The following is an 18,021-nucleotide window of genomic DNA, read 5'->3' as shown; positions in this document are numbered from 1 at the left end:
CGTTTTGTGCCCAGACAGTGAGCGATACCATAAACCACAGGTCCCACCACCTGCACAAGCAGGATGCTGAGGGCTATGCATCTCACTGCCACAGCCTGCTCTGTCCATCCAACTCCTGCTCCTCTCCCCATCCCTCCATCCAGCGAACTGACTGCAAGCTGCAGAAAGCAGGAGGGGGAGGAGAGCTGGCCGAGAGCTGTCGGAGGAAATGTAAGGTGAAAGCGATGGGGTCAGAAGGTGGGGAGGTGGCGAGAGGACTCAGGAGTTTTCTGGAGCTGTGCTACTTGGCTGAGTGTTTGCAGGTCCTCATCAGCCAGCCTTGCGAAATGTAAAGAGGTGGGAAGCTTCATCCTGGCTAGAGATGTCCAGGCTCACAGAATAGCCACCTACATGACCTAGGGAGCACCCAGCCTTCAGAAAGAAGCCCAGGCATGGGGATGGAGGAAGGAAGTCCGTGTAATGCCTCACCTGCTCAGTGTGCAGCCACCCTCCTCTGCAAAGACACTCCAGCTAAGGCAAAAACCTTCACAGAGCCCACCGGGCTGTTGTTTTTCCCACATGGAAGTGGCAGCAGCTTGCTAGCAACCTGCAGGCAGTGTTTGATGGTGTTTGAGTCATGGCAATAACGGGGGTCGCAGTCCAGAGGAGAGTGCTGGCCCATGCCACGCAAACCCACAGCAGGAATCGGCAGAGCTCCTGCTGTAACTTTGCAAGACAGAAGAAGGTGGAGGGGAGACCCGGGTAGCATCGCTCAAGATGACGGTACAGCCTTTCCAGCGGTGCGGGCGTACAAAATCATCCCTTTGCAAAGCTGTGGGTACAGACCAGCCCTCAGGACTAACAGCCATTCCTTCCCCACCAGTGTCTGTGGTCCGGCTCTACCCTGTTCCTGGGCTGCTGGTGAATGAGGAGAGCCATGAGATCCACTCGTACGTGGTGCAGGTGTGGGGCCGTGCGTAACCCACTCGTGCAGAGGGAGAGAGAATTAAACACGTCCGGCTGTCTGGGGAAAATGAGCTTTTCCACGGGCTTGGGAGAAGACTGCTCCCCCCATGCTATGGGAGTGAACAATGGACAACATCTAAAAAAAACCCCTGGCAGTTTACTGATCATAATGGGGGCTAAAATTTAGAATCTGCTGCATAGCTGAACAGTGTCTATTAAATCTGCAGACAAAGCATTTGCTGAGATTGTGGAAAAATCTACAAAATCACCTATCCTCAGAGTCACTGGAGATGATAGAGCATTTCTGTTTTTATAAAGAGAATCTGAAAGAAAATGAACATTTCTGAAAACGTGGCTGGAATTGAGAAATGGCCAGAGCTTTTCCAGGGTGCAGGGAATATAAATGATGCATGAAGGAACTGGGTACTTTGTGTTCAGGGAAATAAAACAAACCCCAACCAGTGATTATAGAGTGAGGCTGATTTGACCCCAAACCTGCTCAAGAAATTGGAATATGACTGGAAACAAGTACTAAAGATGCCAGGGATTTGTGAGAGCACCGTATGACCTGCACAACGCATTAACCAAGAGTCTCACAAAAAGCATAGCGTGGACAACTGTCAGAAGCAAAGTGCTTTCATTGCAAGAAGTGATGCCGCTATGAAAGTGCAGTCAGTTCTCGTAGGAACGGCTGGGGACTGTGTGCAGGGGAGTGCTGAAAGCATCAGGTGATAGAAGCTACTGGCTCTGACTGCAGATCCCCCAGCGCCGCTTTCAAGCTTCAACACAGGCAAAGGAAAGCTTGCAACGGCAAGCCGGCCTGACTGTTGAGAAGGCAAATTTTCCTGGTTTCTCGCTGCTTGAATCCCAAGCCTGGAAGTACTGTTGGGAGAAAACAGGTTGCTTCTGGTGCTGGCTGCAGGCAGCAGCAGTGAGGTTCGATGAAGAGGAATCAGGCACTCAAGCCATCCTCTTGTGCACCACCGAAGGGGCGCCATGAGAAGTGCCGAGGAAGCTGGAGTGGGTGCTGTGAGGATGGATGAGATCACGTCTGCGCACTAATGACTGCCCGTGTCTTTGCTCGAAAACAACAGTTAAGTGGACATCAAGGGTGCCTCACGCACAGTGCCAGAGCACATCGCTCTGTAACGCTCCGACGCCGCCTATCTTTGGGAAGATGCCGGTCAGGAATTTTGCCCGGTGGCCAGAGACCGACACACGAATGGAGAAAATGTCCCGCTGGAGTCTGGTTACCCCTCAAAGAGCCCAGGCAGGCGGCTCTGCACCCTGTGCATAGCCCAGGTCCATACCAGCCCGTCTCTCCGTCTCCAGGACACGTGTGTCCCTTGCGGCCGCGGGGTGGTAGGCAGCTGCCTACGCTTCAGTGAGCTCAGCACAGCGTGGGCAGTGGGGACGAGGACCTCCAGGGAGGGCTTCTTCGCAGGCTCTAAGTGACAAAGGGACAGGTCCTCTCTCTAATCAGGTGGCACTGATAGTATCAAGGAAAGGATGGGTCCAGTGGTCGTTTTAGAGCAGGATCACTATGGAAAAGTACCTCGCAGGTGCACGAGCAAGACTCATGACCTTGCTACAAGCGACCGCGACAAAACGGTGTAGAAAATTTCTCCTGCAGCTATACTGCGAGAAGGAGACTCTCTTCCACACGCTGGTGCCGTGCTTCTAAGACGTTATCGAGAGAAATCCTGTACACCTCGTCTCTGAGTGCTTTAGCCTCCTGCACACTTCCAACAGCTTGCGGCCCTGTCTCCGTCTCAGCATCCTCCCGCCCTCGGCACCCCACGAGGCCAGCGCTGCCGTAGGCGCAGCTCAGGCTGCTAACAGAGCCAGCGGTGACTGTCCCTGCTAGCAGAGGAGCTGCAGGGCTGCAGGTGAGTCAGAGACCATTTAGCATGCACGTCCTCTGCCCCTGGTTTGCTACAGAGAGCGACAGACACGCGGGGGAGCGTTATTATCACAGAAAAAGCACCCTGTCTGCCCAGGCCAGCGTAGAACTGGTCTCTCCATTGGGGAGCTCCATGTTAATACCCCCCAGGGCTAGCTCTGAGGAAGGACTGGCTGATGTGAGATAGGACACAGAAGGCTTGTGTCCTGGGTTACAGTGTAAAATGTGCCAAAAGAAAAAAAAAAATATTCTATTACCATCTTCAGGAGCTGTTGAGACCAGGCGGGGCGGTGCTCCCTGCCTCCCCCCTCTGGACTATCTCCTGTCAATGGGCACAACAATGCCTTATCGCCTGACCCATCGGTAACTCGCTCCTGGGCTATCTCCTGTTAATGGCCCATCAAGGAACTGCCTCAGGACTCCCCATCCCATGGTGAGATGCTCCGCCCGGGGAGGGGGGGGGAAGGAGCCAAGCAGTCCATGCCAAATAAAAACGGAGATTTTGAACACCCTAGCAGCCTTCTTCCACTGGATTCCCAGAGGAGCTTTTCCCCCCACTGGAGTTCCAGAGGACAAGAGCTACCTGCCGACCACTGGACCTTCGGAGGAAGACCAGACTCTTTTACCTGATTGCTGCTTCCACAGAACTACACCCATCGCTTCAGGAGGACGGCAGCCAGCATCTTATCGGACTGCTACTGCCCCCCTAACAGGGTGTCAGGTTGTATTCCTGACTCTGTCAGTGTAAACCAGTGGGTTGTTTGTTTTTTCCCTGCCTTGTGTTATATATATATATATATATATATTAGTAAAGAACTGTTATTCCTATTCCCCATATCTTTGCCTGAAGGCCCGTTAATTTCAAAATTATAATAGTTTGGAGGGAAGGGGGTTGCACTCTCCATTTCAAGGGAGGCTCCTGCCTTCCTCCGCAGACACCTGTCTTTTCAAACCAAGACAGCTTGCTGGCCTGGGAAGAAGATCTTACAGAGAAAGCAATGAGCGGGAAGAACCTGTACCAGTCCAGTGCATTACCTTCCTCAAGTCAAGCCTAGCGATGATGGCTGGTGAGGCATGTGTGCCAGGAGAAAAGCCCCAGGGCTACAGAAAAATTGTTCCATCCGTCCTTTTCCTGGGATGGCTGTGGAGGTGAAGGATCTCCCTCCACATCCCACCTGGCCTCAATGCTCCGGAGCAACGACAGGGAGCATTAGGAGACCAGAAGTGCTGGACTAGGACAAGACACCCTTTCTTCTGGCCTCAGAGGCCAGGGCCTGTTCTCTGGGGAGGAAAGCAAACAGCCTGCCATGGTGCTGACATCCACGCAGCGAAACTCTCTTCTCCTGAAGCAGGATGGCCTCACCCGTGCATCCTGCTGGCAAAAGTCCCAAGGCCATACTTGAACAGAGCACAGGAGTGTTTTAACCCTGTGAGCCCTGCCAATCAAAAATGCAGAAGAGATAATCTCTGAGAGATGTTTGGATTTAAGAAGCTAAAACTCGAAAGAGAGAAGGAAAGTGGTGCCTGGAACTGACGTTGCTTTTGGAGTCCAACCAACTTTGGGAGTTTCATTCAATTAAAGACGTTTTTATTTAACAAAATGCATTTGCACTCAGGCTGCATGCAGAAACAGGCAGGAGGCAGAGAGGCGGAGCAGCTGGTCCCCAGCAAGGGCCTCCCTCACGCCACCATCAAGGCACTGCTATGGCATCTGTGTTCTGGGCTGGTCTCTTCAATTTAAAAGGGGGTTTGTGGCTGTGCTCCTACGTAAGACTCACGCTCTCTGGTAAGAGGTAGGTGGTTGGGATTGTTGTGTGACAACAGGAAAGGGTCTCCACCTCTGGCCACAGACCACAAAGAGGTCAGTACACACCAGGCATTTATTAACTTGCTTTAACATGGGCCTCTGGCTTCTGAGCTCCACCAACACTACCCCTCTGTTTTTCCAGCATGATGTGAAATTTGCTGGTGTTGCTCGTGCACCCTTCATTCCACCGGCTATCTCAAGGCAACCTCTACGCCCTGCTTCATCTCCTGGTCTTAAGGCTTGTAAAACCTTAATGTTACACCAGAAAGAAGGTTTCTTTCTAACTCCCTTGTCTGCTGCGGTATTCACTCCCCATTATTCCCTGCTGCCCTTGAAAAAATGATCCAGGCCTACTGTGGACCCCCAATCCCTGAGCAGACATTCTGAGCTCTCTTTCAGTGCGCCCATTTAGCACTAAAAGCAAAACAAACACACAAAAAATCCACAAAAGCTTTGTGTGTACCTTGCTACCTGGAAAGCAATTCAACCCATTATATTTTCTCCAGCAGTTTTAACGTGCAGCATCTCAGGGGTCAGTGCAATGAACGTTAGTCATAAGCTCATCGGAAACAGAGGTGCTTAAATAATTCATAGGCTGCCTTTCTTCCCAAAGAACCTCAGTGCACAGCCCTGTCACACCATCAGCGCAGCGCTACCAAAAGGCAGCTCGCTTCACGGAGGGTGTCAGTCAACTTGGAGACAACAGAGGCCACCTCTGTGAAAAGCCGTACTCAAGGAGACGTGGAGTGACCCAGGGAATTCCTGCTGAGGGAAGGACACCTTCCCCCCAGGGGGGAGGCTCTGCTGTACCTCTGCTCTCCCGAGCACTTCAGTAGCTTTCTGAAACACAAAGCCAGGGCAATAACCTTTGAGTACGGATCAAGCTTAGGGCCATCCACCAGGCACAGATCCCTGCAGGGTCTGGAGGGATTCCCTGCACCTTGGGAACTGGGAAGAGAAAAAGGGGGTTGCTTCCAGAGGTATGATCCAGGTCTGGGCATGTGTGGAGTTGTTCTGGCAGCACGGTGGTGGAGCAGAGCCAGCCAGGGAAGGAAGACCCCTCTCGTGGCCAGCGCAGGGCTGGAGCTGGACCTTCAGCCTCTGGTGGGCAGAGGTACGAGCCCCCCAACACAGATGGGCGTGTGAGCTCGTCCATGCCAGCCTAGCCCAATGGCCCTGAATCACTGCACCCCCACTGCTTTCACGAAGGTTGCTCTGTTCTGAGAAGGCTGACTCCTACGACGGCAAAACATCTGCTTGCTGCCAAGAGAATGACGTCTCTGACAGGGCAGGGGCTCTTCTGACCTTCTGGGAAAGGTAGCTGTAAGAAAAAGCGGTGCTAAAATTAGAGGCTAAGTCCAAAAGGAGTGAGGCTGTGACTTGCAAGGAGGGGAAGCCTCATGCTAATGGGTGCTCGTGGGCCTGCGTAAAGGGAGGGAGACTGATGCAGCCTCTGGAAGCGGCATCTAATAAGGAGAGGCCAGGGAGGAGGCAAGGAGAGAAGGCAGCATGGCACCAGCGAGGTGACAAAGACACAAGCGATGGGCAGCGGAGGGGGAGCAAAAGACAAGAGCCCAGCTCGCACCAGGGAACAGTGCCTTGAATCTGGTGTGCCACCACAGTGACAGGGATATGGAGGAGGCGGCCGAGCGGGCAGCAAACGGCATCCGTTTGTTCCGAGCTGATGGGCAGCGTCTGACAAGTGCCAAGTTTGGGATGAGGGAGCTGGGATGTAGATAAAAAAAAAGGACAAGGAGATCCTCCCAGCAGACGAGCAGGGCATGCTCTTTACTGTCAGGACTGAAGAAGGTCACAAATTCTCCCACACAACAGCCAGGCTGGTTAAGGGACTTGAACTGTAAGATGGTGCTGTTGGATTTACTGACAGCTCTGGGAAGGGAAGAGAAACGTATAGACTCCTGTTAGCCCATGTCTCTGACTCAGGGTACATCAGCCAACCAGCATCCCACAGAAGAAAAACATTTGTCACCTCTCTTTAATCTCCTGCTGAAAAAAAAAATGGGTGCAAACAGAAACATGCCTACAGCAAGGATGTATTTGTTCAGCAGGCTGGAAAAGAGCTGGGAAAGCCCCCCAGACCTAACAGCTAGTAACGTAACTCCTTCTTACGCCATGGATCACAAGATTGTGTTATTCCACATGCTGGTTTGCCTAGATACATGTGTCATCAAGCTTTATTAAGTTATTCTCACCATTAGCAGGGTGATTTCTTGTGGCAAGGAGTTCCACAGCTTAGCACACGCTGGGTGCAGCAGCACAGCTTGATCTGCAGCGCTGCTTTGCCTAAAGGAGCTAAACTTGCTCGTATTTGCACAGTGAATTCTCCTTGCTCCCAACATGCTGAGGATAAAGGTGGGTGTGAGGCATCCATTAGCCCACAAACCTTGTCGGGCATGGCAGTTCAATCCCCTCAGACCTGCTTGCTTCCCAGCCCTTGCAAAGCAAGGCCAGAGAGGGGTTTCTGCAGGCCTGCAGAGTCACCTCTCCTTACCTGAGGCTGCCACGTGCAGCTCGATGAAAGCCTCCGCGCTAAACATGGCATTCCCAGCTAATCGCACCGGACAGCCGGTATTTCCCCTAAAAATTACCTTTCAGGCTTTGGGTTCCAGTGGACTCTTGTAAATACTGCTGTTTCATCGAGCGCCTGAGTCGTCCAGTACTCAGGGACGGGCTGAGTGCAGCCCCTGAGCTTCTCCTGCGAAGGAGCAACATCTCTTCCCCAGTGCTAGCGCACGGGCGGGGGGTGCCTGGGGAGCAACCCCCTCCCTACACGCTCACAGTGGGGTCTGAGGCTTCATGGACACCTACTGCACCGCCCGTAGTCCTCGGGAGGAGGAGGAGGATGGGCTGGGAGGCTCGTCATGAGCGCTCGGGGACTATCTGCGGCATCTCAACGCAGCTTCGAACGTGGCACCTGGGGACACTACTCATCCCCGCCTTGCTGAGCCCACCAACAAACTGAGCCCGTGCCTTCTCATTGCGGCACCCTCCTGGGAGCCCCGCTTCCTCTCCACCTAATGTCAAAGCCAGACTCGTATTTCAATATTCACACGACCTCTAATGGACCTTGGTAAAATCAGTCAATATTCCTTCCCTCATTTCCCCGCGTCCATCTGCTTAATGGAGGAAATAGCTGCTGCCCAAGACCTTGAAACTCAACGGGGTTTTTTTCCCCCCATGCAAATGTACTTGACCATGAGTTTTAAAAAAAAAAAAACAAAAAAGTAAAAGCAGAGCCTCACGATGACGATGTTTTTCTTTCTGTTTTTCAAAGGGAGAATGGAGCGGTCTAAGTGGCTGGTAGAGCAGGAATAGGGATCTTCACTGGGGTAAACGCAGCAGGACCATACAAGGATTTTCCCTGAATCTATCAGGCAATCAATCTACAATTTCTCAGACTGCAGGATCCCAGAAAAGTATTGGGAGCTCAGCAGTTCAGAGGGGCTCACAGTTTGCCTCTTCTCTTGTCACCTATCTCACAAGGGTGAGCAGAGAGAAGTTCTTCCCCTTCTTTCTCTATGAGGAATGTGCTTACAGGGACGAAGTAGAAGATGGGTCCATAGCCCTGTCACCTTTATGTTTCTTATCCTCTGCAATTTAATTGCTAGGACCATGACAGAGATCCCTTTCCTCCTTTGTAGAGATACAGCTTGGTGCCAAACCACTGGCAAGAGTGAAGACAGCAGAAGACGCCGCAGGCCATGGACGTTAGTCGTTGCGCTGTGTCAAGCCTGACGCTGAATGGGGGGATCTGCAATCAGATGGGCCACCGTGGACCTCACAGGAGGCAATACAGCAGTAAATACAAAAACAGCAGCCAGGAATTAATAAAAGAGCAGAAGGGAAAAGGCTGAAACGCGGTTAAAACACCGGCTGATCAGCTGGGCCGAGCAGAGGGGAACCATGTCAGGGCGAAGGGGATGTGGTGTCGCAGGGGTAGGCGGGTGACAGGACCATCGGTGACAGCTGGGCCAGTTGCCTGTGGAGGCTCCGCGTACAGCCACGGCAGCAGGGCTGTGCAGACGCTGTACGCTGCAGCCATTGGCCCCGGAGTCTTTTATTCACGCTCTATCTCCCATGGCTTTTCAACCCCACCACCAGGGTGACCTCTCGGACCATCCCCTTTCTAGGCCAAGAAACGCTTCCTTTATCCAGGGCCATTCGATGCGTCTAGCCACATAAATTCAGCTTCCCTTCATTCTCTTGCCCTCCTCCAGATTCCCATTAGCACAGGTTTGAAGCAGAACATCAGCTCTTAGAGCTCTTTACCAGGTTGTTTACGGCAGCATCTCTCTGAAGTCAGGGAAACTGCAGCCCTGGTGCCAAATTCCGTTTTGACTACACAATCAGTTATCAGCCCATTACCATAATAAGCAGATTAAAAGTGCTGAGAAATGCACAGTTTACTCACGGCTGGAGAGCTGGCTGCTGTCTTCCCAAGTCCCACCGGTTCCACTTTGTTTCCCCTGTCATTTTCCTCCAGGATCCCTGGGGAGGGGGGCAGGGGGTGGAGGTGATGGGCAGCACCATGTAGCAGCAGAGGCTGGGGCAGGGGATTCCTCATACTCAGAGACTCTCTGAGGAACTAACTCAGGCCAGGTCACCTTCCTTGGGCCCTTGAACATCTCCTTTCTTCTTTGAGGGTGCAACTTGAAACATTTCTCCACTGGAAAGGTTGGGTTTAGAGGTCTGTTCCCCCTGCACTCATTCTTCTGCCTATCATTCTTTTGGGACCAGTCTGGGAATCATTTCGACCATACAGAGTAATCCCAGCTGGATCCAGCCCATTTCTGCCTCCCATCTGCAGAGGGCAGAAGCAGGGTTTCAACAGCATGTACTAATTCCCATGTATTTCTGTTTCAAAGAGGCTCGAGGGATATTTCTGAAGTAACAGATGGGCTCCAACCCAACAGGGGGAAGGCAGGCAGGGACCAGGATGCTGACGGATGCCTCCTGCGAGCATCTCTCGGGAGTCTGCAAGTCAGACTTGCCTCCAGACTGCAGCAGCTGAGTGCAAGCGCAGACCAGAGCACCGGTTGCAACTGTGAGTCACCTGCCACCAAAAGCAGACGTCTCACCGAGAAGAAAGCGGTACCTGCACAGACTCCAAATTTATTCACGTGGCACCACCAGGAAACCTTCAGCTATTACACCGTAATCCAAGCGTTTTACAAAAGCAATTATCTAACTACCGGGCTGCTGCTCTTTTATGTAAGATCAGTAAAAGCCGGATTTAGTTCCTCTGCTCAGACTCTCTGGTTTTATCTTCTGATCAGCTGTTGTCTTTTAGTCCCACGTCCCGGGCCTACGGCCAACGACTTCAGCTTCTCGCTCTGGCAGGCAGGGAGCCCTGGCTTCAGGGCCGGGAGGCTTCGTGAGGGCGGGAAGGACGGACCATTATCCCCACTCTAGCGATGGGAACAGCACTGGGAGCACAGGACGACGTAGCCTTTCAGCATTTACCTGATGCGTTGTGTTCTCTGCGGAGCCAGAACACATGTGCTGCTGTAGCATGGGAAAGGAACGCCATCGTCTCAGGATCCAGATCCCGAGTGTCCCAGGTTACAGTGTAAAATGTGCCAAAAGGAAAAAAAAAGTATTCCATGACCATCTTCGGGAGCTGTTGAGACCAGGTGGGGCGGTGCTCCCTGCCTCCCCCCTCTGGACTATCTCCTGTCAATGGGCACAACAATGCCTTATTGCCTGACCCATCGATAACTCGCTCCTGGGCTATCTCCTGTTCATGGCCCATCAAGGAACTGCCTCACGACTCCCCATCCCATGGTGAGATGCTCCGCCCGGGGAGGGGGGGGAAGGAGCCAAGCAGTCCATGCCAAATAAAAACGGAGATTTTGAACACCCTAGCAGCCTTCTTCCACTGGATTCCCAGAGGAGCTTTTCCCCCCACTGGAGTTCCAGAGGACAAGAGCTACCTGCCGACCACTGGACCTTCGGAGGAAGACCAGACCCTTTTACCTGATCGCTGCTTCCACAGCACTACACCCATCACTTCAGGAGGACTGCAGCCAGCATCTTATCGGACTGCTACTGCCACCCTAACAGGGTGTCAGGTTGTATTCCTGACTCTGTCAGGGTAAACCAGTGGGTTGTTTGTTTTTTTCCTGCCTTGTGTTATATATATATATATATGTTAGTAAAGAACTGTTATTCCTATTCCCCATATCTTTGCCTGAAGGCCCGTTAATTTCAAAATTATAATAATTTGGAGGGAAGGGGGTTGCACTTTCCATTTCAAGGGAGGCTCCTGCCTTCCTCCGCAGACACCTGCCTTTCGAACCAAGACACCAAGCCAGGATGGGAAACTCACATCCCATTGCATGGCCAAAAGGAAGCATTTTACACAGGTTATCCACCAGAAGCGAATGAACGCTGCTACGCTGCAGAGGAGGCGCAAAACTCCAACGGGAGGTGATCACGAAGTACCCCTCCCCAGTTTTACATATTTCACTTCATCTCCTGCCCTACCACCTCCTGGCCTGGCCTGGCCTTCCAACCAGCTGCTGTGCTCCAAGCTGGGGTCAGCTTCATTTCAAGAGGCAGAATAGCAATCCATAAAAACACGCACACGCGTGCACACACACCCCCCCCCCCCCATCACCTGTGCTGACCCAGAAACCTCTAGCTTTACTTGTTAGCAGAGTCTGAGCCTGTCAGTACTAGTCCTATCTATCACTCCCAGAGGTAAGAGTAAGTAGGAGACTCCTACACTACTGTAAGGAGTCGTTCAGGAGCTAGGTACGACCCAGGAGGGGTTGCACTGGAAAGCAAAGCTGCGCTCAACAAGGTAGTTGAGATGCAAGCGTCTTGCGGTGTCACCCTGAGCACGGGGCTTCACCAGCCTGGACTACACTTTCCTTACACACAGACACATCAAGTTTTAGACCCTGAACTTTCCCCTGGCAATGCTTGTCTTTCACTACCCGCGTGAATGCAGAGTTTCTTCCCCAAAATGTCCTGCGATGCTTTGGGACTTGAAGCGTGCTTATGAGACTGAAAATGCCATTTGAAGGTAATGTGATAGAGTATCACCCTAGTGAGAAGAGTCGCTTGCAGGAACGAGCACTGGGTCTGCCTGAGCTGTTTATGGCTGTGCAGTTAATTGAGATGAGACAGCAACAAGTCAGAGGGAGGGGAAAAGCTTTCCAGGGTCCCTGAAGAACGTGGCATCTGCTGCACGTCTCCTTCCGTCTGGATTAACCGCTGCCTGGTCCCGGCAAAGGCTCAGAGCTGGAGCAGAGGCGGGGTGGGGTGTTCGGTGTTCCCTGGGGAATGTTTTCCTCCTGCACCTTTCTAGTTAAGATATCAGGAGTGAGATTTGTCACTTAACCATCTGGAATAAGCGATCACAGGAGGCTGCTGCTCCTCAGTCTGTCACACTCTTAAACTGTGCTAATGTCATTCAGATGTTTCACAAAGCAGCCCTGACAAGCAGGCATGAAATTAAGATGTTTGTGGAGCCGGCCAAGTGGGAAATGACAACGGGGAACCACGGAAAGGCAAAGGAGGGGAACGCGTTCAGAGGCAGGAGACTATTTGCTTCTGCTCTCCCCCATGGATGTGCTACAGCTTGGACCAGCTCGGACAGGAGGGCGGATACAGCAGCATCCCCCGTGCTGGGGAAGCCAGGGGGCATCTGCTCTGCTTGCCCCTTGCTGCTCTCCTGATGTTCAGCCTCAAGCCTGAACCCACGACACCCTTCGTGTCCTCACCGAACTGGGATTTCTACCCCCCACTCACACGTATCCTGTGGGACAGTCCTGTTTGGAAGCGGGCTGAGGGAAGGTGAGGCGGCTGGAGGCAGAGGGCACCCTTGAACCCCCCCCAACGCCGCAGCCCTGTGGGGTTTCTCGTCAGGCCAGAGGACCGGGCACCCTGCGCTCCTGCCTCGAGCGGTGCTGCAAGGTGCTGGGGGCACCTGGTTCTCATTTCACACTGCAAGGCGGCTTCATCAGCAGGGAGTCGACGTGGGGCTTTAAAACACTTTCTAATTAAGCAGCAGCCCAGCCTGGAGAGCAATTAGGTTTGATGCATCCCGTGTTTGAGAAAAGTCTGGGTTGCAAGCTCTGGAAAAACATCCTGAGCGCCAGCAATTAAATCTTCTCCTTCCCATTCCTCCCCGGCCTCCTCATTTGCAGAAATGTCCTTGGTGCACAGTGTGCCTGCTGCCCCCCCAAAACCAAGGGTGCAGCTGGTGCTGGGGTGGAAGGCAGCCAGAGAGGGGGGGGGGTTTGAAACAGACTGTGTGCAGTGGGGGAAAAGCGGGGTGCCATTTAGACTGGAAGGAGGTAATTGTCTGCAAGAGAGCTAGCCACAGCTGCCAAGCTTCATCCAGCCCCTCTCCTGGTTCTCCCGTCCTCAGAGGAGGCAAAGTTGTGTTCTCCTTTTCTCCTGGGCTTTGCAGAGCTGGTGAGCTGCTAAAATGGGTGGGATTCGTGGCCAGCAGGGAAGACATTCAGGCCTGGCACTGCCTACAAGCCAGGACTGATGCCTCACTGTTCCTGCAGACTCACAGCTTGCCTTTGAGCCAGCCCATGAGCGCTGCCTCAGTTTTCCCTGCTGCAAGAGAGCAGTGAAATAGCTCCAGTAAGGATATTTCCCTTTGCCTATTCAGAATGCCAGCAGAATTCATCAGAACTGTCTTTATTTTTCCTTTCGCTCTGCAACCACAACAAAAAAAAACGCTTTCTTCAAAATAATCCATGAAAATATTTCATTTTTTCAGATGTGTCATTTCCGTTAGGCTTTCTGTCTTTTTCCCCATGTGGAAAAAGAGGAAGAAAAGAGAGTACATATTTGCTATACATATTTGTTATTTTCTGCCATCTACAAAACATAATGTTTGACAGAAACAACAATCTGCTAACCAAAAAAAAAAAAACAAACACTGTATAGAAAAGGGTTGGGTTTTTAACCGGAAAATATGTCCAAAGAAAACAAGCCAACCATTTCCAATTAGAAGTTCCTGAGAGCAGAGCCTGGGATGCTGAGCTCACCCCGCTGCCGGTCGGCTCCTTCCCCTGCTCTGCAAGCAGCCACCCGCTTCCCTCCATCGGGGAGGGGGAAGCAGACGAAGAAGGGCTTAGAAGTCCCCAAAAAAAAAGGAAGGAAATTTTTTTTTTAAAGGAAAAGAAAAAAAAAAAGGAAACTAAAGAGTGGGTGAAGGGTAAATGCTGCTCTCACTGCTGTCAGAAATTGAAATAAAAATCTCCCAGATTAAAAATCTGCCTGATGCTGCCCAAGCCAGAGGAGGGAGATGGCTGCAGAGAGGGGAACTGGGGGGGAAAAGAACAACTGGGGAGGTGGCACAAAGAGCCCGGGGAAAGGCAGGGTGGAGGGGTGGAAGAAACGGGCGGCCACGCGTCCCCGGCACAGCCCACCCGCGGAAAGGGCTTGCAGTGCTCTTGCTCCTTGCTTCTGGTCAGCGCCAGCTCTTTTTTTCTCATCCTCTGACATGGGGGCATCCTCCCTCCATCACCTCCCCATCTCCCTCCCCGCACCCCCTTCTCTCTCCTCTCCCTTTCTCTTTTTCTTCCTTCCAGATACTTTCACCGTCTTTCCATCCTCTTTCGCCCACACCTTCCTTCACTCCCTCCTTGTCTCCTCGCTCCCCTCCTCTCCTGCTGCCTCTCCCTCCCTCTCCCCCTCCATCCTTCTCGCTTTGTCTCCCCTCCACCTCCCCGAGGAGCTCTCTAATGACTTAAATGAAACGCCAGCCTTCTTTATCTTCAGTAGCCTTCCTTGCTGGATCCCCAAGAGGACCCAGCCATGCACAGCAATTAGGAAACCAGTGCCTGGGGCTGCTGCGTTTGCAATGTCAGCATGGAGATCCTCTCTGTCCTCGAGGAGAAGAGGAGGAGGCCTCTGTAAAGTTGGGAGCACCGCCAGCACAGGGACAGAAGCTACTGCAGAGTCTCGGAAAGGCTTTTCCAAGGCAGCCAGGTCCCTTCCCCGCTCTTTCCTGCCCTCCACCCTCCTTCTGGCTGCCAGCACATCTCAGCCCACCAGCAGCATGGTGCTTTTCATGTTCCTTACAGCACCTACAGCCCTTCAGAGCCCAGCCTGGCTGGGGAACCGCCTCTGGGGACACCAAACCCGGGTTCAAACTTCACACAAAACAAGACTCGGCATCAGCAGGCCACAAGGAGGGTCACAGCCCCTCCTGAGCCGTATCTACTCAAAGCCCCTCCGTGTTTGCAGACCCAGCAAGGTCATCACAGCCTCTCTTTTCCCAGCTCCCGTTGAGCTGGCTCCCAGTGTGCTGATCACTGCACCCCAAGTACACCACCAGCAAGTGACCCGTGCTGGGATCCAGGGTCTCTGGTCCCCCGTGGGATGGAAGGGGTGAGTAGGACAAAGCTTTTCTTCTGCCCTTCGAGATGTGGGGTGGCTTGAATAGATGCCCCTAACGCTTTCCTACACATGCACAAGGTTAGTCGCCAAAGCCCCTGCTCCCTTCTGCCTCCCCCTCCCAGCCCAGCTATCAAAACCAGAGCGCCTCAGCATCCCTTCTGAATTTCCAGGGCACCCAGCTCCAGCGTGAGCCTCTCAGCTGCTGCTCTCTCCAAAATCTTGGCTCTTTGTGCCCTCGTTCCTCCTGCTAAAGCATCCCAGGCAGAGCCGGACAAAGCCCATGCCTCTCTTGTGTGCTGATGAAAAGCCTCTTTTGAAAAGCCTCTTGGGAAATGCTTCCTATTATAGTTAATTCTGTTGTTCTTTAATACTAGCTGCCCCTCTCCTCTGCTTTGTCTTGGTTAACCTCTATTTGTGGAAAAACAAGGTCTCAAAATGGGATTCATTTCACTTTTTTTTTTTTTTTTTTAATATGAGCAAGTCACCCTGGGGTCTCTGCTTAGTCAGTGAAGAAAACAGACTCTTCCATGATGTAATTTGTCTCATACTAAAGTCAATGTCTAAAATAAGCCAGACAAATCAGATCCTAAAAGCACCTTGTCCTCTCCCCTAGGGAGAAGGGGAGAAGGAGCTTATTTAGGCAGAGACTGGCAGACTGGAGATGTCTGAGGCCGACTGGAGATGTCTCCATCAGTCAGGCGGTGAGTCCCCGCTCGGTCTCCCGAGGACCCGCCCCAGGGACTGTCCTCCAGCTGCACTGCCCCTGGGAGCCCGCGGATGCTTTCGGGGGGCGGGCACGGATCTGCGAGCAAGGGGCTGGGGTGAGACAGGGCTCCGCGTGAGCACGAGCAGCAGGGATCAGTCCCAAATCTCAGGAGGAGAAAATAAGCCACCCGTGCCCCCAGACCTTGGGCTCCTGGCAGGCAGCAGCCCCCCTCCCTGGCCTCAACACCAGCCCGTGCGGGGCTGGCGAAAGCAGCCTTGGTTTTGCTCTAGCGACAAGAGGAGAAAGGCTTTCACAAGGCACCATCTGGGTTGGTGGTTGGTTTTTTTTTTTTTTCCCTGCCACTAATGGGTCATTTCTGATGGATTTAAGAATGGTAAAACCGGGTTTTATCTCACGCACGCCCTGATGTAGGGAGGCAGCAGGCTCGCTGCACGCCGGCACTCGGGGATGAGCAATTAAGCAGCCGCACGGCAGAGCGGGATAAACCACCACTCTCCTGTTTGGTTTAAGACCTTTCTAATTCCTCCTCCCTACGCCTCTCTCCTGTCTCCCCCCACCCCAGCCCTCCCATCCCCTCGCTCTGCTCACCCCAGCCAAGCTCCCAAGCACCCGGACGAGGAGCTGAGGGGCACTGGGTGAACCCCCAGCGCCTGCCTTCCGAAAACCACCCCGCGTGATGGGGGGGGGGGGGGGGGGGGGGGCTTCTGCTGACAGGGACCAGGCGTATCCCTGGCTCAGCGAAGCGAGGGATTTCGAGGCTGGCTCTGGTGCTCTGGTATTCACCCAGAGAAAGGGAAAATAAAAGCGGGGAGGATGCAAAGCAGCCGGCGTTGGCTCCGGCTGGAGGAGGGCAGAGAGGGGGGGAATGAAATTCTAATTTCAGAAGCTCATTGTAGGGTAATTATCAAACAGCAACAGTAGGCTGGGATGCTTGCTAATTAGGCCACATTCTTTATGACTAGTTATTCTAAGATGTCATTTGACAGACTTGAGGGGGGGGGGGGGGGTGGTGTGCACATAAAGTTGTTTTTAATTACATTTGGTATGCTAATTTCTGATATAAAATAAATATTTACCAGAAGCAATATTTCTTCATTTCACGCTGGCTGCACCGTGGCATTTATCGAGGGTTACAAACAGGCTGCTACCACCCGGCCCTCCCTGCCGGCATGTCTTCCCCTCGCTCCTCCCCGCAGCCTGAGAGGGATGGATCCAGCGGTGACTCAGGAGGGGAAGGCAGCAGAGAAGGAAGCCACAGCATCTCCCCCTTTGCCCAGTGACAACCTGTCCCTTCCCTGCCACACGGCTCTTTGGAAGGAGGGTGCCCAGGAGAAGAAGCCCTTGGCCAGCACCTGCTGGAGAGCTCCCCTGCCAGACAGCCCGGCTCTCGTGCGGCGAGGCTGCCTCTCCAACAGCTTCGAGGCTACAGAGGGCACACAACCTCTTCAACCTTTAGGGCTTTCATGGCTTTTTTTTTTTTTCCTTCTTCTCCTACATACGAGTCAATTAACATTTCAAGAATGGAAAGCTGCTGCAAACCGAAAGCCCCAAATATTTCATCGTGGTTTTGACAATCTGGGAACTTTTCTTTCCCTACAGTTGTACGCTCTTGTGCATATATTTTTCTCCCGTTCACCCAAGTCAGCTCTGGGTGGAAAACCCCATTGCTGTGGCACTTTCTTGATTAAATATTAGCTCAAAGTGCTCAGGCAAGCGGTTCTCTCCCAAGTAGGTAACTTCTGACCTGGTGCAAAGTAGTAGCTCTCCGCTTGACCTGACCTAGGCTGTCCGCCGAGAGCTGACACAGTCAAGAGTCACTCGCAGATCCACGTCCTGACGTTTCTACTGATGTACCACGGCAGAAGTCAGAGTCACCTGGGTTCAGACACCTGGGTCACCTGGTCATGTGTGTTACCTCCATCCAATCCTCCAGATGGATTATTCTTATCACTTAGACCACTTTGATCTCTTTGATAAGTAATGGACTTCTGTGGGTTAGAAGGAGCTCATACTTCTTCAGTTACATACTGAAGAAGTATGTCAGATGCTTCGAATTACCCAGCAGCTGGAGAACCACCCCATTATAACCAAACCACCCTGTTCTTTTTTTTTTCTCCATACGTGAGCCACCTCTCAGAAAACTCCAACCCTTTCGCAGCGTCAATATTTAAAATTAAACCCTTCAATAACTTGCCATCTCGGGGCACTAAGGGAAAAGACGGAGAGTGTAGGGGGTTGAGAAGACTG

This window comes from Leptosomus discolor, chromosome 2 (genome assembly GCF_034619465.1).
Source record: "Leptosomus discolor isolate bLepDis1 chromosome 2, bLepDis1.hap2, whole genome shotgun sequence".
Taxonomy (NCBI): Eukaryota; Metazoa; Chordata; class Aves; order Leptosomiformes; family Leptosomidae; genus Leptosomus; species Leptosomus discolor.
Note: the sequence above shows the minus strand (reverse complement) of the source record.